The 22,020-nt window shown below is 47.6% G+C and overlaps 1 protein-coding gene across 1 annotated transcript in view; it reads right to left on the bottom strand.

Moving 5' to 3' along the window:
* CUX1 (cut like homeobox 1) overlaps nucleotides 1–22,020 on the bottom strand; it is a 301,593-nt gene that overhangs the window by 179,679 nt on the left and 99,894 nt on the right. The window lies entirely within an intron of this gene.

Below are 22,020 nucleotides of genomic sequence, written 5' to 3'. Positions count from 1 at the left end.
GCGAGCAGGAGGCCATGTGTGGAGGGAACAGCAAACTGACCCTGGAGTCAGAAGACAAGGTTTCAGATGCTGCCTCTGATCCTGGGAGACCCTAGGAAGGGGCTCCCCTTCTCTGGGCCTCAGCGGCTTCATCAGTAAAATGAGAGCTACGGACTCTGACGACCCCCCAGCTTTAAATGCTATGATCCCATGAATGGGTGCCCCAAAGGCTTTCCCAGTGGCAAGCCCACCGGGCTGATGGCTGGGATGGGCCACTCAGCGGACTCAGCGGACCAAGCTTCTCTTCTGGCCTAGGCCTCATCTTTTTTTCCTTCTCTCTCGGATTCCATCATCCTGAAAGATCCTTCCAGCTATAAATCTCTATGACTCCTGGTCATCATCTAAACTCCCTCTGGGCCCACAGAGCTGGAAGGGGCCGGAGGCCACCTGGCCAACTGTCTCCTTTGACACTGATAAGTATGGCCCAGAGAGAATCCCAGTTCTACGGTTAGAAGGGGTGTCCTACACCATCTAGTTCAGTCCCCTCATTTCACAGATCACAAAACTGAGGGCCATAGAAGGGAAATGGCCTACCCAAGGCAAAGTAGTAAGGGTCAGAAGTTTTCTAGTTCCACAACCACAGGAAACTGGGGCAGAGAGCACAGTGACTTCTCTCATGTTATATACAACCTCAGTGGTAAAACAGGGACTAGAAACTGAAACAATCCCTTTCTCTTTGGACGGGCTACTTTTCGTCTGCTAAATACCAAGGTGGCTGAGTTACTCTGGAAGTCGTGGCTCTCAATTGTTTTTTAACATCAGTACAGTAGAACTCTTCCCTTTAAATGGAACTTAAAAGCAATGAAAAAATTTAAAAGATACTTTAAAATCTACCATTAATGGTGCTGAATAATATAACACTGACTTGGACATTCAGACTAATTCTATGTGATAATAACATAGCTAATAATACTCTAACAATATATTTAGTGAGGAGGATTTGATTTTTGGCTATCAAATGATTCAGATTTTAGAACAATATTAGATTCCTTAAAAAATTTTTTTACTGATGCTTTTGGCACTTGGTAAATATTTGTTGATTGGCTGAGTGATTTTTGTTTTTCTCTTGCAGTAATTTCTGGATAGAATACCCTCATATGTGTGTATACACACTCCCATCCACTAGGGAACCTTCCTTTTTTTTACAGCACGAACTTTAATTAGAATACTAACAGGGTAAAGTAAATCACAGCAACACATACAGTGTGGGTTTCCCTCCAGTCCTGGCAGCCCTTCACCTGGCTTAGCAGGAAGGGCAAATACTACAAACACAATTCCCTTCCCACCTACACCTATGAGAATCAGACAAGGGATACAGCCTGGGGCGTTTCCATTCAAGGAAACAGCTCCAAAAAGCCCTCCTGGCTAGCAAAAAACAAAACAAAACAAAGCAAAACAACAGTGAAGGGAAGCGGACAGTAGATCTACCATTTCACCCCCACAGTCCTCCACCTCTCCAAGGTAAGAAAGGAGGTATAAATACTCCATCTCCAGTGTGGGGCCAAGATCAGTCATCCATCTAGACAGCTTTTCAACTCATCAGCTCTTTCCTTTCTATCGTTCTAGATACAGTCCAGATGGTAGCCTTGGTTCGGCTTATTTTCTCCTGTATCAGTTCATTCTAGTCTTCACACAATTCTCTGAATTTCCTTTATCCTCCTTTCTTAGGGCACAGTAATAATTCTAGTTGGTCTACTCCAGGGCATTTTGTGTTGTCTCCAGGGTTTCTTGCTGCCCCAGAAGGGGCTTTATGGGTCTATGGCCCCTGTCATACTAAGCTTCTCAGGGTCTGTTCCCCAAGGTGCTCTCTGGATCAGAGGGTGTGTTATACAGTTACTGTTCTCATCTAATTCCTTTTCTAGAATGGCTAGATCACGTTACAGTTCCAACGACAGTCTCTTAGTGTTCTTGTCTTACCCACGCCCTCCAACACTGTCCATGGAGATGGCTGATGACTCAGTGGACAATGTGCTGGACCTAAGGGCAAATCTGGCCCTAGACACTTGGCAGCTGTGTGTCTGTCCAGTCCCTCAAGTGCAGCCTGCCTTGGTTTCCTCCACTGTAAAATGGAAATAATAATAGCATCTGCCTCCCACAGTTGGTGGGAGGCCCCACCAAGAGAATATATGTGAAGTGCTTAGCACAGGTTCATGCACACAGTAGGTGCTACATAAATGTTTATTCCCTTCCCTTCTCCCTGGGTGATCTTTGCCAGCCTGTTGGCTCTGAGGTGAAACCTTGAGCTGTTACTATTTCTTCTTATTAGTGATTTGGACCAATCTTTCATTTGGTTGTTGATGCATTCTAATTCTTTTGAAAAGAGTTTATAGCCTTTGACCACAATAATGGATCGAGGAAGCTCGTCCCATGAAATGTTTGACAACCATTTTCAACAGCCCATTTGAGAGTCTTTGAGGGGATTGCTTCAGCTCACTCCATCCCCATTTACAACAACTAAGAATTTTGTTTTAAAAGCCACTGTTTTGCTTGTAAATGTTCTTGTAATTTTGCCAGAACCAAAGCATTTTGTGTGTGTGTGTGTGTGTGTATGTATTTGGTAACATTCCACATGAGTTTTTTGGGATTTCTGAAAGTAAAGCCAATCACAGATAACCACTGTATGTTAATACAACATTTTTTCTGTGCTTGGGGTTTTGGACTTGAACACAATTTGTGGGTGTCTATGTCACCGTCAGCATATCAGCTATTAACATTTCTACTTCCTGGTCTCTTCAAACTTCCCAATTTTGACTCACAATGGAAGTTCACATAAGCCAAGTTTATCACCAAGGAGGTAAATACTTTCAATGTATCTGGTGCCCTGCTTTGCCAATCACCATATTCACAACATTGAGAGATCAGCAATAAGAATAGAGCTGGACACTTACCACACACACATACACACACACACACACACCAGAAACAGACAGACAAGGAATTGATTGGCACCCCCCATTATTGGGTACATCCCGTGACTGATCGTCAATCAATGAGAGGGCAGCTTTCTGGTCACCTCATTGATCTCCCCTGTCTCCGCAGCCTTTCCCCACTGGATGAATGGACATGTTTCAAGGCACTGCCAGTGACAGCCAAGGGATGGCTATACCATGTGCTGCCTGCCATTTCGGCTCGACTCTTCCCAGGACCCCATAGTCTGCTTCCTGGAAGTCTCAGGCTGCACAGGCCTCTTAAAAAATGCCACGTGGGTGGGTCCCTACACCTCCAACCAAGAAACAGGCTATGCAGCTCAGAGAGCCCCACGCATCCATGGCCGAAGCACTTCTGATCATCGGCTGGGCCGATCACATTATTCGACTTACGTCACCAAATTGCTGAGTTTGTGGGGCATTTTTACAGGATGTGGTCGCTCCAAGCACGCAAGATTCTACATGCAGGAAGTTTGCATTTGCTCAGTAAAAGGACATGAAATTACATATTCTTTTTGTCCCCCATGCCACATGCCCCCCCTCCCTGTGCATGGAATGATACTCTTTGTCTCCACCCTTATTAAAAAGGCATGAGGATAAATCTTAATTATAGCGCCTCTCCCCCAGACCTCAGTCAGAGCCGTACGTAAGCACCGGCGATGAGCTCAGTCTGTAACCCTTCAAAGGCTAGGGAAGAATGACTCAGGCTCAAGGACCACTGCATCCTACATCTGCACAGGAAGGGACATTAACAAGCCAAGCCTCTCATTTAACAGATGGGAAAACTGAGGCCCAGAGGTGTCATGATGTGGAATTTGAACCCAGTCTTTTGGACCAAATCTAATCCTCTCCTGTACTTCAACAGTCTACTTTTACAAAGTGTAGAATAATGAATCAAGAAATGCATTATCAGTGCCCTTAATTCCCAGATGGGATACATTCCAACCATGCAGGTACATGGCAGGTATTTCCCCATTTACAGGTAAGGAGATTTTCTTGGAGTCACATAGCAAAGTGGATAAGAAGTATCCAAGGCAAGAGTCACACCCAGCTTACATCTCTCCTGTCAACTCCATACCTGGTCTTCTTTGTATCATACCACATGGATTCTGATAGAAATATAGGCAAATAACAATACAAAAAGAGATAAATGAGGGGTCCAAACAAGGCTTTATGGGGAAAAAAGGGGAAGGGAAAGAAAACTTCCCCTTGGAAGAAGCAGGAAGGGCTTCCCAGAGGAAGTGGCGGCTGGACTGAGGGTTGGAGGAAGAGAAGGAATTCAGGACCAGAAAGAGAATATGTCTTTGTGGGGCACAGAAAATGCGGAGAGGGGGAGCATGGGAAATAACACTGGCAAGTCTGGGGCCTCCTCCTTTTCCAAGCCTGGGCATCTGGGCTCTTCAGGCAATGGGCAGGGGAGTGACCATTAGGGAGCTCTATCAGGATGGGCAGAGACATAGTGAGAAGGCCAAAATCCTCAAAGGGCAATGTCTGGCCTTGGGAGTTTGCTTCCACCCCTCAGTCCCCCAATTTAAGAGTCTGGTGGCCTCTAGGTTCATTCTGGAGCTGGGAATAGGAAGTCCAGGGTAAAAGCATAAATAAATCAGTTGGCTTCTATCAGGGAGTGGGCTTTCAGGAGGATCTCCTAACTTGGGAGTTTAAATTAGAGATGAGTATTTTGCCCATCGTGCCCACCCACTCACACCCTTGAAATAGTTGCAGGGAAGCAGCAAGTATGTATATATTTATCTAATGGGAGAATTTGCCAGAGCTTAGGCAGCAACCCCCCAACTCTTGTCGAGCCCTTAGGGCCAAATGTGGCCTTTTCCTGTGGATCAAATCTGTGTCTATCTTTTTAAAAGCTTCAAAATCAAGATTTTGGCTAAATTAAGCAAAGGTTTTCTTTGACACGAGCTAAAAAAAAAATTGAGGGATGGATGAGTTAGCATATGCTTTTTTTTTAAGAGTTTGTATGTCATTAAGGCTGTATTCATAATTGGGAAGATGAAGAATATGCTTTTTCTTAATTAAAAATCAGTACCGAAATGAAATGTTCCTTCCTCGATACTTATTAGTTTTATACGTGCTGAAATGAGACTTGCAAATGAAGAGAGCTACATTTTTCTTCCCTCTGAAATGAAATGCTCTTCAGAAACTTTCTCAGGCAGGAGAACATCACCCAATCACAACGGATGGTGGCCTGTGTCTCCTGCTGCAAAATCCCAAAGGCCAGTTCTTCCCACCTTGGCCATTCTACTGGCTCCATAAGAAGCTCAGCCGGTCAGTTAACAGATGGGAAATTGACAGGGGGTCAGGAAGAAAAAGGATACCGGAAAGAAGGGAATTTTTGAAAAACAAAAACTGAAATATTGATATTTGCTTAAATCAGGATCGATGTTTGATGGATGGGACAGTCTTGGATCCACAATTTGCCTGACAACACCGATGGTCACCCTAACTTTGAAAGTCTATTAGAAATCAAAGCTGCTCGAGGATGCAGAGAATTTCCGTGGCTTTGCTGGGGTCACACAGTCAGAGGTGTTAGAGGGGCGACTTCAAGGCCTTCCTCTTCCTATTCACCATGACACGTTGCCTCTCATTAGTAATGGCGGGAGCTCGAAAGCTCTGAGCCCCAGACAGGAGATGGGCTGACAAAGGGTCGGGCAAAGACTAGAGTTCCACAGTTGTGATTCAAGGCAGTCTTAGGAGCCAATCCCATCCCTAAAAGAGGGGCATCAGATGTCTGCTGAAGTCTGATGTCCCCAGTCTGACTTAAAAAAAAAAACAAAAAACCAACCCAAAACCATCTGTTCTTAGAAACAGAGCACAGTAATTACAACTTCGATAGAAAAAGGGATGAGCCAATAGTTCCTCCCCTATTCAGAGAGGTGGGGGATTATGGGTGTGGAACACAGCATATACAATTAGTATAGGCTAATGCATTGGCTTGTTTTACTGCACTGCTTTTTTCACTGTTTCTTTTTTTATTTTTTACTTCAAGAAATGACTCACCAGAGAGGGGGAAGGGAAACTTTTGGAAAAGATGATATAAAAACAAAAGATATCAATAAAACTTAAAAATGTTCTTCAGCGAAGGGAGAAAAAAGTATTTTTTAACTGAATAAATTAAATGAAATTTTTAAAAGGAGCAGTATGCTGTAACAGACAGGACCACTAGATTTGGAGTCAGAGGAGGCAGTGGGTACAGTGGAAAGGGAAGAGACAGTGGAATCCCAGAGCCTGGGTTCAAAACCCCGAAGAAGCCACATCCAACGTCTGTCTTGAGTTTTCTCTCCTGCCGAGTGAAGAGACTGTACCAGGGTTTCCTTCACCGCTCGATCTATTGGTAAGAATTCTGTCCCTGCTGCCTGACACCCATGAACACTTCCCCATCTCTGGGACTCAGTTTCTTTCTGCGTTACATGAGGAGTCGGGGTGGCCAATCTCCCACGTTCTTTCTAACTCCTACATTCTCTGATCCTACAAGCCTCTGATCTATGACCCTATGAAAATAAGGAAGTAAACAGAACCATAAAATTTCGGAGCCTTGAGGGACCATAGAAATAACCTACTCAGAGCTTCCGGAAAGGGTCTGATTTGCTACCACAGCAAAAAGCTGATTTATAGGGCTGGAAATGGGAGACAGAAGAACTATTGAAACTGTTGATAATTTGCCATAGGGGACAGCACACAGGCCAGAACGCAAGGGGAGAATTCCTTCAGACCTCTTGGCTGAGGCTGTTGGTGGCAATGAACTGGTTTCTTTTGGATGTAGGATGGCAGTTCTAAGGGAGGAAGCCTGCTAAAGCCGACTCAAACATGGATTTTTCTTTTTGATGGTAAAGTAGAATGGCTTCATTAATAACATCTTGTCATCTATATGAAAAGCAGACTTGGTTAGGAGTCATGAAGACCCAGGTTCAAGTCTTACCTCTGAGATGGAGTGACCAAGTGGCCCCAGGCCAGCTTCTTAACCTCTCAGGGGCCCCAAGTGTGCCAAGATTGTGAGCCTGAAGGGAGCTTTGGGTCTGTATTAGTGATCTTCCCATGTTGATAAAATCATGCCTTAGGAGACCATCCAAGAAAGACGACAAGGAAAACTAACCTTTGTTATTTATAAAGTGTCCTCATCTCCCCCCAAAGAGCATAAGCTCTGGGAGGGCAGCAGAGGCTTGGATTCCGTCTCTGTGTCCGATCACATGAGCCATCTTGCAGGATCCTTTGAGACAGGTAACACAATTATCACCCACCTGTTTTATAGATGGGGAAACTGAGGCTCACAAGTAATGGCAGACCATCAGAATACAGAGCTGGAAGAGACCACCAGAAGTCACAGTGTCCAGAGTGCTGGGCCTGCAGTCAGTAAGACCTGAGTTCAAATTCAGCCTCAGGCACTGTAATGGGAATGCAGATTTGGAAGATCTTCCCTGCCCCTAGGCTAAAGTGCACCTGAAGCCTGGGGTGGGAGGCTTGTTTTTCAGTAGATACTTCTTGATTGGCCAGTGAGTCAATAAGGTTGTTACATTCTCTGAGCCAGGAGAAGGCTATATAAGCCCTGATGTGTAGCTTTGTTTTTGGGGCTCACTTTGAGAAGTGTTCTGTGATTTGATCTGGATTCTGGGAAGCCGTTGTCCAGAGCCCCCCCGGCTTTGAAAAACCCAGATGTTGAAAGCCAGATGTTGATTTGGTATGGATGTAATGGTTGGACAGTTTAAAATCTGTCTACTAGATCTGTTTCTGTCTTGATAATTCTGCCTGTGTACTTTGAAGTTCGGGGTGCTGACCTTTTCCCCTGAACAAGGTAAACGATATATGTCTGACTGATTAAAGTGAGCTTGTTAACCCATTTTGAGTTGCTTTCCTTTATCAAAGCAGATCCAAGAACCTGTGCTAGCAGCCACCCTGGGAACGCTGGGGTGCTTGCTGCTACAGGCACTTACTGGTGACCCTGGTCCCCCTTCCCCAGATTTCCCTTACCCCCACCCCTACACAGACTCAGCACCAGGAACTGGCCCCAGGCAGCAGCCTGAGGACCCAAGGGCTCTCGCTGAGCAGAGGCCAAGGCCAAGGCTGACACCTGCACCCCATCTACCCAGGGGCTGTGGCACAGATTCTCCCTTGCCCCCTCAGAGGTAGCTGGGGGGGGACAACATGCCTCTCACAGGTAAGACCAGGGGCTCCCTTGGTTCTCCTTTGATTTATGCGACCCAACAACCTCCCCCCCCGCAAATGAGCCAGGCCGGGATGCTTCAACAAGTGCCTTCTGATTGGTGGAGGTCCTTGGGGCTGGTGTGGCATCATTCTGCCTTGATCACAAAGACCTGCAAAGGGACCTGGGACATGAGGGCCAATCACCCCGGCAGTGCCTTTATCATTTGTTTGAAAGCTGTTTTAAAACGAACTCTCTCACTGATCTCTGACGCCATTACTTGAGAGGTCACCAGCAAGTCTCTTGGGGCCTCAGTTTTCCCATCTGTAAAATGAAGGGGTTTGGCCTCAGAGGCTTCTAGGGTCCCTTGTGGCTCCAGATTCTTGAGATGAGCACCCTCAAAACAACGACCTGACTTAGGCAGGGTCATGATTTCTGTCGTCCTCTGACAGATAAGAGATGATAACAATGATAGCAGTGCACATTTATTTAGACCGGGCGTGGGGAACGTGAGGCCTTGATTAAGATTGAGACCTTGATCCTGTTTTCTCATGGGATCCTCAAAGACCCCATGCAGTAGGTGCTCGTCTTGCTCCCATACTGCAGAGAAATAACTTGAGGCTCAGAGGACTGAAGGACAGGTGATCTAGGCTGGCCCAAGTCCTACACTCGGCACCGCGTGGCTCCCACTCACCGAGGGAGGCTCGGAAAGGTTAGCGCCGGAGGGAGAATTAGAATGCAGGCCCTCGGACTCCTTGGCAGGGCTCTACCTACCACACCACCCTGCCGACCAAGGCCAGAGGCGGCATGTGTCACGCTGTCTCTATCCAAGTGAGCCCACAGACAATAAGGGAGGTTACATCAGCGGGATAAAGATTAGGAAGAAGAAACAAGGAGCACCAGGCCCAAGATGAAAGTTGTCATATGCCATAATGGCAAGGATGTCTATCCAGGCCTGTAGTTCTAGGTCTCAGGGGGCCACAGGAGCACAGCTGGACAGCTGGAAGACTGTGGATGCTGTCTAGTCCAAACAATGCGGCCCATTTTACAGATGAGGAAACCAAGGCCCTGTGAGGTGAAATCATTTAGGACCATGGATCTAGAGCCAAAAGGACCCAGGGGCCATGGAGCTCTGCCCCGTCATTAAACATGTGGGAAAAGTGAGTTTCTAATGTGGCCTGGTTGCCCCAGGTCACTGTCTCTACAGGACATCCAGGGGTCGGTTTCTGCGGTGTCCTGGGCGAGAATGAGGTTTCAAACTCTTCAAGCTCCAGGTCTGCAGAGACGCATTTCATCAAAATCTGAGGTGTTGATCACTTAAAACCTCTGCTGCTCAAGTCCACAATTTCATTAGCACAGACAACTCCTGATGGGGAAAATCCTCCCCCAATGAAGATCAGCTTCCCCTCTGCCCCTGGCGATCTCAGGGCCTGGGGCAGGGCGAAGGAGGCGGCACCTCAAGGTTAAATGGCTTGCCCAGAAAGACCCACAGTTGCAGCCAGTGTGTGTCTGAGACAAGACTTGAACCCACATTCCTGACTCTGAAAGTAGCTCTCTCCCCACTACACCACGCTGCCTTCTCCACTAAAATAGGCCTGTTACTAAATCCAGGGTGAAATGCTTTAAAATGTCATCTGACTTACTCAGAGCTGGCAGGGAGGGGGAGAGGGAGGGCAGTATTTTTTCAGTTAAATCTGGCCCTTATGATTCTACAGGTTAATTTTAAATGTGACTTTCCTAAAAAAAAAAAAAAAAAGTGGTAACCAGAGATGGAATCATTGCTTAATTCATAAATCCAGACCTAAAGAGCATGAATATATTTGGATAAAAGAACTTCCTATCTACCCATAGTCCAGGCATGTCCCCCATGATGAGTCCACTGGGGCAGTCTCTGATTTTTAAGTACTAGTGAGCCATATTGGGTTTCCAATGATGATCATGGGACAAGCTGAATTTCTAGTGGTGAGGGGGAAACATCACTTCTTTTTCCATATGTTGCTATCAAACCTAGATCCAAACCAAAACCCTTTAAATCCTTGGGGATAGAGATGGCTGACGTAGGCTTCAAGCCCCCTAATGCTGCTAGTCCCTTATGGAGAGGCCCACCAACCTTCAGCCAGGGAGGCTACCAGCTTATGACGGAGGAACAGCACAAACCATTAAGGGACTTCTCCAATCAATGTGCTTTGGGGACAGAGGCCAATAAAGGCCAGCAAATCATACAGCGACGGGACAGAATCGTTTTGTCTGTAGTCAACGTCTGGCTGCGGGGTCTGATTTAAGGAGCCACACGGAATACCAGAAGTCAACAGAGAATCCTAAGAGTTAAGTCCCGATGAGATCAGAGCCCAGACCAAAAGTTCCCAGTTCTAATTTTATCTGAGGACGGCCATGTAAAAAGAACAGGCATATTTTTCTAGACAAAAACAAAAACAGCAATGACCAACCCCGGTATTTCTCCCAGTTAGTGCATGGATACAATTCTTGGCAGAGTATTCCAGTTATGAAGAGATAGCAGCAACTTGATATGGTTGTGGAATATTATGACCGTTCAAGAGCCCACTGGAACCACAGAGAAATAAGAAACAGTAAGGTTAGGGTGGGAGTGAGCCCTCCTTCTGCCTTCCAAGGTCTGTTTGCCTTTTTGTTTTTTAGGGATTTCTTATGCCCAGCTCAAAGTTCACAGGAAAAGAACTGGCTCCATGCTGTTTTTTAGCCTTGGAGAGATACTCAGCCTCCCAAGATCTGTAATCCCTTTTCTCCAGCTGAGCTGAATGTACAATTGACAGATGCCAGCGTCCAAGATTAAGTATCTCAATTTAAACACACCACGCGGCATAGCACTTAAATTTAGCAACAGTTCTCACGGAAATTGGTACCCCACCCTCCACCTGCCCACTGGCAGCCATTTATAGGAACAGAATGTGACCCACTGATTTAGACGGATCATCAGCTATTGGGATGATTAATAATGAATAGTCATCAAGAACCAGGAAGCCAGGGTTAGTTATTATCTGGAGAGTGGAGGAAGCAAAAGTCCCTACTGTCTAGGAATGTACATAAACAGACCCCAAAAGTCTACAGAGGTCAAAGGACCACTGGATGATGGAGTGGGAGCTACAAGAGGCCAGAAAGGCCATGTGGTCCAACCCCTCGTTTGACACATGAGGAAAGGGAGGCCAGGGGATTGGAAGTGATCTGCTTAAAGTCATCTAGGTACTGTGTTAATAGTGAGATCTGAACCCAGGTCCTCTGACTCCTTCAACTATTCCAGCAATTCTCAGTGTGGTCTGCAGAAACTGGGGATCCCCAAAAGTCTTTCATGGAACTTGAGGTCAAATCTATTTTCTTAACATTAAAAACCAGGATTTGTCTATTAAAACACTCTTCCTTTTTCCAGACACCTATCTGTATGGGCCAGATCCCTACAACAAATCACAACAGACTGAATGCAGAAGCTGACGTGAGAATTCAGCTGTCTTCTATTAAGGTAGACATTAAAGAGATCTGCAAAAATTTATCAAACATTGCTACTCTTCTCAATATTGTATTTTTGTTTCAGAAAATAGTCATTTTTCACAAAAATAGTTGTTAACATGTGATGGGTTCATGAATACTATTTAAATGAATTAAAATTTTTAAAAAAAAAAAGATCACTTTCAATTTCTAATACTGTAAATAGTGATAGCTCTAGCCCACATAAAGAAAGCTTCTCTGATGTCATCAATAATTTTCATGAGTATACGGGGGTCCTTAACAATTTTTAAGAATGGCAAGGAGTCCAAAGTTTGCAGCCCATTGCGCTGTGCTGTGGAGGAACCTTCCTTCCTTCTCAGAGCTGTCTTGTTTTTCTTTCCTTCAATCCTTTTCCTGTCAGTCCCAGGTTAGATGGAAGGGGGAGGGAAGAATAATTAGTTATATTTCAAAGGGTAAACAACTGACGTCATTTTCCCCCTTAAAATAGACATTCCCCAAAGGCAGGGTTGGGGGCCGGTATACTTTTTGTCTTCATGTAGCTCTGCAGCTGGGCCCAGGAGGCGCTTAATAAATGCTTGTTTTGTTGACTCACTGTGGATAAGCCACCGTGGGCATTGGATGGTGTACCGAATGGAGGATCATGGCTTGGTTCGGCTCTAACAAGAAAGGAATAGGAAGGATGGGGAGGCAATAGGGGCAAGAGGGGAGGGAGGAGAAGTCAGCTGAACTGTTGGGGGGAGTCTCTGTTGTTGGGAGGGGCTATTAGCTGAGATCCAGGAGCCCCGAGCAAGCACAGTTCCCCTGGTATCTTCTATGAGTCTGGCCTTTTTGACTCCAATATTCTCATATGCGTGTAAGCAGTGCCCTTCCTTTAAAAATCTGGCCCTTGGCACCCATTCTTCTTATGAGATGACTTCATTAGATTAATGGAGCATTGTACCTGATTAGCAATGAGACTGAGTTTTTCAATGGGAAGGGAGTTCTGCAGAAAGAAGTGGCCCTGTTATGATGACAGCTGCATGTAAGAATTCCACTGTCCTCAAATGAACAGGAGCCCGGGCAGGTGCGGTAGCTAGGGCCCACAGCTACTGGGGAAGGTGCCCTGCTGAAAGATATCAGACATCTTTGCTATGGGACTTTCAGACGATGTGTGAACCAGGCCAAGGAAAGGCAGGAGGGGGCAGGCCGAGGACAGAGCAAAGGGGCTTTAGCCCAACTCTAAGCCTGTGTACATGCTTCATTTCCTGCACGGTTTGGAAGAGGCCTGGGCCTAGAGACAACCGTTCCAGTTCAGCTAAGATGCTTTCTGGGCCCTTCTGCTCTTCCTCCCCCACAACACGCCCTGCCTTTCATTGAGGCCTCAGCCCGCCAGAGGCCCAGGGCAGCTCAGAGGGGCCAATCACAGATGATGATAGAGCCACAAGGACCCAAGCATCATCACTGCAGTGACACTCAATTCATTCCATCAATCTGTGAAGGCACCAGCCATCCAGGCTCGCCCTGTGACCCCCGGGGTCTGTCAGGGGGCAGGAGAAGAATGCTGACTTGATCCAGAAGTCCGAGGTTCAAAGCCCACCTTTGCCACTTACTATCTGAGGGACATTGGGAAGTCACTTAAACCTCTGTGGGCCTCAGTTTACTCATCTGTAAAACCAGGGGGTTGGTCTTGATGGCCTATGAGGTCACTTCCAGGTGCTGGACATGGAGTTTGAAGAACTGAGTTCAGATCCTGCCTAAGATAGTTACTGTGTGACCCTGGGCAAGTCACTTAACAGCACCTACCTCCCAGGGTTATTTTGAGGATCAAATGGATGTAAAGCAGTTTGAAAACCCGGAAGCACTCTATAAACATGAGCGATCCTGTTATCAGCTGGTGATCTTGGGAGCAGAAGGGCCTATGAGGTCACTTCCAGCTCCTGTATCTGTGACCCTAAAATGAGTTCCTTAAAACGTCTCCCACTCTCTAAGGTAGCTTTGCTCCTTCCCTTCTGCCCCCACCTGGGCCTGGTCGTGGCTCTCCCAGGCACTCAGCATCACCTGACTGACCTTCTAGCTGGCTGTGAACTGCTCTCATCTCTCCTCGGCGTTACCTTCCTGAGCCATGTACCGAGCACAAGCTTGGCCGTGCTTAAGGCATTTATTTATTAAATGGAACTGTAAAGTGGCAAACATTTTTTAAAGGATTTTCATCTGGCTTTCACAACTAGAAACAAATTAACCAAGAGAGACACATCTCTCTTCTCTCTCTCTCTCTCTCTCTCTCTCACACACACACACACACATAAATGTATACACACAGAAAGTTATACATATAGGTAGATATGCGTGTGTGTGTGTGTGTGTGTGTGTAGGGGGGCAGGGATGGTTGGTCCCTAGAGTGAAACCAACAATGATGGTGTAGGTCACCACATTTGAGGAGGGTCCAGAGGAGGGGAGACCCAGATGGGGAATGGTCTCAATTCATACCAGATGAGGACCAGCTGAAAGAATGGTTGGTTTGGAGGAAAGAAGGCTGTCTTTCCATCCTTAAAGGGTGGGCATGCGAAGGTTCTGCAAGGTCCCAGAGGCAGACCCAGGAGGACTGGGGGGCAGACACAGGGAGGCCGACTTCAGCTTCTGCAGGGGTACAAGGGCCCAGGTCGTGCCCTGGAGGGATCTGGCTGGGGTAGCTTGTAGAAAGGAGATCCCTCAAGAAGGGATTGGAAGGAGCCCTGAGCAGGGGGAGCCAAAAGGGCCAAATACAGACAGATCCAGGGAATAAGCAGAGGCTGGGTGGCACCATTCAGACACACCTTCCCATCAGTGACAAGTGCAGTGAGCCTCCCTGGCAGTGGGGCCCGGGGCCCAAACGCCACTGCTCGCGCTGACATCCCTGGGCCTCAGCGTCCTCCTCTGTAAAACAAGGACCAGGCAAGCTGGCCTCCGAAGGCGCAGCAGCTTTAGTGCCAGGGTCCCAAGTCCCACCACATGGCCCAGATGCTCGAATTTTTATAAGTAGCTGGATGACCCGGAAATAAAGCCTCGAAGCCAGACCAAGAGTCTGTCACGTTCCCGTCAGAGGCTGTAAACAGAACCTGCCCTTCGGGAGCCTGTCTGGGCCGCTCGGCGTCTGACATCAGGGCTCTGACAGGCCAGCAAAATTAAAACAAATCGTGTTCTCGCATGCCTTGGTTCACGCGGCAAACACCCAAGAAGCCCACTGTCAGTAACCGAGAGGATGTTAGAAATAATTATCTACGGAAAATATTAGATTTGCTCTGGACTGTTCATTACCCACAATGGTTTAATAGGTCTTTTATTGAATCGCTGCAGAGCTCTGGGCCTAAATCAATGCGGTGTGAGCTCGGAATTTTGATGTATGCTGTTGACTTCCAAAACACAGAGCAATTTGTAATCGCTTTGGCTCACTGTTGTTTTCAAAGCTTCTGCTACATCACAAGCATTTATTTCTGACCACAAAATTACATTTATTCAACAGAAAGCAGCTCAGGGTCTTTAAGAGGTTAACTTCTGGAGGGCTTGGCTGCTCTCCAGGCCTGGGCGAGGAGCTGCACTCATGGAAGGGCCGTGCACGGCGGCACCCCGGGCTGGCCGTGATTAATAGACTGCTGAATGCACTCTTCCCCGCGTGCACACACTCCTCACTGCCGAGCTTCCATAGATCATGGACTTATCCTCCAAATATCTGACTGAAATTGAATTTGGCTTCTCTCTCAACCGTTCACTTCCTCTGTTATGCAAGGTTATATCCTTTTCTGCATGAACAGAACCAAACCAGCTGCAACTTGGGAGAAGAAAATGTGTTTTCAATTATGAAGCTGGCCTGCATGTTGAACCACAGATCTACTGCTCTCCTAATTGAGCCATCATGCAGCAAACCTACAGCAAGAAACTGTATTAATTAGGCCTTTGAATTGGCTGCAAGGAGATTCACACACACACACACACACACTCTCATACAACACAACAGAACCCCCAAACGCATTCACCCCCAGCCTGGAGCAAAAGTGTGGTCCGGCCTGGGAAGGGGCTTGTGCCCTCTCCCCCTCCCACAACTCAGCAGGAGCACAGGCCAGGTGGATGCCACCAGGACCAAGGGCTAAGAGCTGGGATTGGTGAGGGCTTCACACGCACTTGCTGAGCGCCTCCTGTATGCCAGGCACCGTCCTAAGCCCTAGCGATAAAAGGGCAAGCTTGCAGGGATGCCGTCTGCTGTGACAGCTTTTGTTGCTCACCTGTTTCTGGCCATGTCTGACTCTTGGTGACCCCACTGGGGGGTTTTGGGCAGAGATGCTCGAGTGGCTTCCTATTTCCTTCTCCAGCTCATTTTACAGATGAGGAAACTGAGGCAAACAGGGTGAAGTGACTTGCTCAGGGTCACATAGCTAGTCAGTGTCTGAAGCTGAATTTGAACTCAGGAAGATGCAGTTCCCTGACTCTAGGCGCGGGCACTCTCTGCACTATAGCGCCCCCTAATGTCCTCTGAAGCTTCCTCATGGCTTTCTCAATGTAAGACAAGGCTGTCAGAATCCATAGTCTTTACAAGGATGGCCCTGTCTGCACCTGTAGTCCTGGCTCTGAACTAAGTCAAAGACAAAAGGCAGACCACTGTCATACCCTGAAGGAAGTCAGTCCAAACCCAGTTTTACAGATGGGGAAACTGAGGCCAGGGCTGTTAGGTGCCTTGTGCCCAAGGTCACACAGGGACCAGTCTCTTGTTGAGCTGAATTAAACAAATGTTTCCGAATGGCCTCCTATGTGCAAAGCTGAACTAGGCCCTGCGGAGGAGAGAAAGCAGCTTGAGGCTGTGTGCCCACCCTCAGAAAGCCTCCGATTTGGCCAAGGAGGTGACAAGCGGCCGAGTGAATGTTGGAGACGAGGGCTGTTCTGAGGGACCGTGGGAGGGAGGGAAGACTCCCGGCAGCACCGGGGGCTTCAAGGCTGGGGCCGAGGCAGCGGGGAGCCGGGAGTGCGCAGCTGGGGCGAGACCTCCCCTTTTCCTATTGGCGAAGGGGCTGGATGATGTGGTTCCTAAGGCTCCTGCCAAATCTACACCTATGACCCTCTGCCATGGTCACCCAGGCTCATGGGCTCCTCCTCTCCCATCAAGTGTCTTTGGCTATCTCCCCGCTTTCTTCCATATTTCAGGACATTTTGTCTTTATATCATCAATGTTCCCCCCCCCCCCGCCCCATGCACCCTGGCCATGGGCTTAGATCTATTGACTTTGAACTCTGTGAATTCTATTTTCCTTCTTAGGGCACTTAACTCCCTTGGCCTCAGTTTCCTCATCCGTAAAATGAGAGGGTCAGACTAGATTCAGGCCTTTGTCCCTGTGAGATTTTTGAGCTAAAGAGTCTAGACTTTATCCTGCAAAAACAGAATATTATTCTTAGAAGACATTCTTGCAAATGACCTAAGACAAAGCTCCCATCCAAAGTCTATCAGAGAAGAAAGTTATCCAGGCTCTGATGAAGACAGCTCAGGTGACAGGCCCTGACCACTGTGCTTCCGAGCACAGGCCCTGATTGTTACACAGCTCTTGAGCTGAGTCTGTCCATCTCTCTCCTAAATGTGGCCCTTGGAAAGGAACCTAATATTAGGTACAATATGATCAGTGACCCTACCTCCTTACCCACCTTCCTTCCTGCCATTAACACTACAAGGAACAGACGTGTCAAGTGACATAAAAATTTATTATAACTGTGCTTTCAAATAAAATATTTCATCTATTTGATTTTTATTTTTTTACATTGTGGAGGAAAAATAATCAAACCCTGTGGCAGTTCGTGCTCTCAGTCCTTTAAGGGGCTTCTGGTTCTGGCCCTTTTGAGAGCTGACATTCGTTTTTCCATAACTGCATCACACTGTATTAATACCGAGTCTACAGGCAACTAAAAGCCCGACATAGTTTATTTTCCAGATTCCCCTACTACACTTCTATCTAATGTAACAGGTATTTCTTCAGCACCTGTCCTATGTCAGGTGCTCAGTTATGATCCCACGGATGGTGGCTTTGAAAGCAGCAGAGAGACAAGGAACCTGGGAGTTAGAAACATCTAAATTTAAATTCTGCTCTGCGTGACCTTGGACAAACTTTATTTCTCTGGTCCTCAGCTTCCCCAATTGTATAATAAGGGGACTGAACTTCTTGGCCTCTCAGCTCTCTTCAGGCTTTGAAGAACAAGACCCCTGCATCTGCTGGGATCTCACTCCTGCTGCCGATGTTTTGTAAAATGGCGGCTTTGTGTTTGTCCCCAAGAAACTGCATCTGGCTAGTTTGCTCGCCACTTTGTATGTGCGAAATACTGGCCAGTATGGAAATATCTGAAAATACCTCAGTGAAATACTGAGATTTCTGTCATCCAAAGTATTGACTAGGCCTTCCAGCTTTGGGACAACTGAAAATTTGAGAAACACTTGCCCTCTATCTTCATGCATGGTAATGTAAGAGAAATGCTTAAAAGAATAGAGCTCAGAATCAATATAGTCCTTTGTTGGCAAAGAAGACCCAGACAAAAAGATGATGAGTCAATGACGGAGGGGCCGTGGGAAGACGGGCATGCGAATACACTTTTGGTAAAGCTCTCAATGTGGTCAACAATTCTAGAAACAAACTTGAAGTTATATTGGAAAGACAATTAAAGTGCTCATTCCTTCTGAGCCAGTCCCCCCACACCCTACGGAAGGAGAAGGCAAGGGAGGTTTTCATTGATGACAAAACATTGATAAAGTAGCACTCCTTAGTGCTAGCACTGGAGACAAAGGGGGTGCCCCTAACTTGGGGAGAGGAAGAGAAAAGTGTGCTAAGTGAGCCCAGCGGACCGTCAGTGAGCCATAAGAAATGATGCCGGGGAGGATTCTGGAGAAACCTGACGAGGCCTGTCCAAAGTGATGCCAAGCAGAGAAAGCAGAGCCACGAGGATGAGACACAATGACGAAGAGAAGGGAGGCAGAAAAGGACAAAGAACACTCCTGCCTCCAGAGCACGGGAACGGGACCGGCAGGCTTCATCACACTCTGTCTGCTGGAATCGCGGCCCTATCCACACCCTCCTTTTTCGAGGATGGGCCATCGGTGGGGCTCAGCTTGCTAGGATGTCTTTATTCTTGAACTCCCAGAGATAGCACTGCACTGGGGATTCCCGAAAATACCTTTTAATTCCCTAGAATATAGTTCATTTGGGTCTCGACAATTCATTTAAAGGAAATCATGTGAGGGCTGAGGGCAAAAGCACTGGCTGCCTGGGTGAGTGGGAGCCTGAGGCCTGGGGAAGTCTAGACCACCCCCTCCTTGGGAAGGGCTCCAGTGTGGCCTGCCAGGACGACGGGCCCCACCCCACCCCGAGCCCAAAGAAGGCAACCGAGGGCTGCTCCCAAGGACCTGGCAGGCTGCCAAGAAGAGTCTCAACAACAAGACCTGGTTAGTAGGACGTGCCGTCTCCAGATGGCTTGGCTGCTGCCGTGTGATTCCCGCCTCACCTTGGAGCTATAAGTGCCCGTTCCAATCTGTCGGCTGTCTTGACGCGGGCTCCTGGGTCACCTCTGCTCCTCCTCCTGGACCCTGGTAGGCCATGTTGGGCTCCACCCCAAGGGTCCTGATGCTGCACTTGTTAAGAGATCCTACAGTGCCAATGTGGCCTAGCTCACAAGTCCTGCCAACTCAAGCTCCACATTCATCTGAACCACCCTTGATAGCAGGGAGTTTGTTGACAGAGAAGGACGAGCCAAGATGGGGCATGAATAGTTTCTCTGCTATCTAATAAAAAACCAAAACCAAAAACCTCCCCCAAAGAACAGTCTGGGGTGGCGTAGTACACAGAGGAAGACCTGAGTTTGAAGCCTACCTCAGACACACCCTCACGGGGTGACCCTGGGCAAGTCACTGAAATGGTTTGCCTTCTTTCCCTCATCTGTATAAAGGGGACAATAATGGCACCTATTCCCAGGGCTGTCATGAGGACCAAAGGAGATAGTAAAAACACTGCATCCTGCAGACCTCGAAATGCTCTAAGATCTCTCGCTCACCGTCTCATCTGGAACCCATGTTTTCCAATGTCCCTTCCTGACCCTTCCTGTTTTCCCAGCTCTTAGCGCTCTCTTCCTCCTCAAGATCCTTCCCTCGTTTCTCCCCGTGTAAATGATCCCTCCACCCTCCTCCCCCAAGCAGGATGCAAGTTCTAGCACGGGGAGTATTCCATTTTCTCTCTTGTCTCCCTAGCACCCGGGCCAGAGCCTGGCACACAGTTGGCCCTCAATGTCTGACACTGAATTCCAAGCCTCAGTGCATTCAGAGTTTCTCCTTCTCCTAGTTATTTAATGCTCCCCTCCAGAACATGCAGCTCTTACCCGTTCCTATTACCCTCTGCTGTGGGCCACTCTTAAACCATCCCAAAGAAAGAATCTCAACCCCTGGCTTGCTGTTGGTGTTTATCTGGGGGGCAGGGGGTCATTTTTTAGGGGCCTCCTATCCCCACAAACCTCAGCTCTCTGAAGAGTCCCTGGCCAGGTGCTTGTAGAATCTAAGTGAATTCCAGTTTGCTAATGTTTGGCAGAGAAATCACTTCTCTCTGGGCCTCAGTTTCCTCAAGGACTAGATGGCCTCTAAAGTCCTTTTCCACTTCAGGTCTAAGATTTAATGACCACTGACAAGCCCTGTGACCTTGTACACGTCTGAGCCTTCATGACATGAGGAGGCTGGCTTAGAGGGCCTTCCCAACCTTCAATGCTAGGTTACTGACCCTCTCTCAGCCTCCATTTCCTATCTGTAAAACGAGGGATTAGACCAGACAGCCTCGAAGGTCCTTTTTAGCTCCTGACCCACAATCCTAGATCTGACCATGCGGAAAATTCCCTTTGTCAGTTGTGGCAAAGTCAAAGATGCCAAAAGTATTTTCTCCCAAAGTTGCCAATACTTCTACACAGATCAGCAATTAATTTTGATCCAAAGCCATGAACAGAAACAAGGAAAGGAGGAAAAAAGCCTGCTTTGGCAGTGGGAGAAAAGATGAAGAATTCAGGCATGGTAAGCCCACAGGGAATGATATATGATCCATATAAGCAACGTCCCACGGTCAACTGGAAACACAACCACCCACAAAATGCAGTATTCAAATGATGGTGATAAATTTCTATCCCGGGTCTGCGGGGTCTCCAGGGCTCACAAAGCAGAGACCACTCCCAAAAGATGTGTACTGTCAGAAACCTGACAGAAAAAACAAATGCCCCAAATCCGAGCCCAGGCTCTTTTAAAACAGAGGCAGAAAAAGGGCGAAGAATCAGCAGAGGAGAGAGTCCACGCCATGAGTGCTATGTCCATGCCGTCACACATGATGCTTACTCTAAATCTCAGAAAAAGCAAGGCCCCCATGACACGGGGCTGCTAGCCAAAGGTCCAGGGCCTGCAGACAACTGTTGGCCCCTTTCTTAGGCCAGGATCACAGTTCTGAACCAAGGAGCGAGCTTAGGGGCCCAGGAAGACAAGCTTCTTCCTCCAATTTGGCAAACTGCACTCTGAATTCCAGAAACAAGACTGGGGCAGATGTTGACTGCTGGTAGAATTCTGCCACTGATCTTTCAGTCAGTCATTTATGAAAAGTCTGAAAGAGCAGCAGTGATCACTAGAACTCGGCACAGTGTCGCTAAGAATGAAATGGGCCCCAAGTTAATCAGATGGCCTTGTTGGGTAACATGGCTGGTCCTATGCAAGCTGCCCCGGCATCAGCTCTCTTCTTTTCGGCACTGGGGAGCTCTGGTCTGGAGGCCCCTATGAATGATGAACGAGTGAATGAAGCATTTTTTAAGGACTCACCACAGACCAGGCATTGTGCTAACTGCTGCTGCCACAAATGCAAAAAGCAGGACAGTCTCTCCTCTCAAGGAGTTGATATTCTTTCTTGTGGGGGAAGCAGAAGAAAATACCACGTGTAAGAGCGGGTGCTTTGGAAGGCGCAGGGATGGTGCACAGGCCCTTGGGGCCACTGACTGACTTGTCATTTCCAGGAATGGTTCAGCTGCTCTGACGACCAGTCCCAGGGCTCGAGGTGAAAAGCGGGTTTGGGGACCCAGCTCTGAGTCAGTGCAGAGAGGGGCCACCCAGGGTGTCTGGGTAGGAGCTGGAGGACGGAGGGGTGGAAGGGCCAGCTAAGATGAGAAGCAAGGTTTCCCTTCCAATAAATGCAATCTCCATCCTTGGAATTTCTTAGCACTGGTTGCAGCTCTCTGGAGCCTAATCCTGCTTTTATGTGACAATAGCTCCAGAACTCTGGTGGTAACTCCAACTGCCTTCCCAATACCCTCATGATTGCATCTCCAGGACCTCCCACGGACACACACGTTACATGGCCTCCCTAACCATCCTGTTTACTCTGGTTCAGAATGCCAATGTCCTCATGAAAACCCATCGCCCAGAAACGATTTCAGGGCTTGG

The sequence above is a fragment of the Petaurus breviceps genome, unplaced genomic scaffold, assembly GCF_028583685.1.
Source record: "Petaurus breviceps papuanus isolate PSGF00001 unplaced genomic scaffold, PetGlider_PUasm1.0 186, whole genome shotgun sequence".
Taxonomy (NCBI): Eukaryota; Metazoa; Chordata; class Mammalia; order Diprotodontia; family Petauridae; genus Petaurus; species Petaurus breviceps.
Note: the sequence above shows the minus strand (reverse complement) of the source record. Positions and strands in the feature narration are given on the sequence as shown.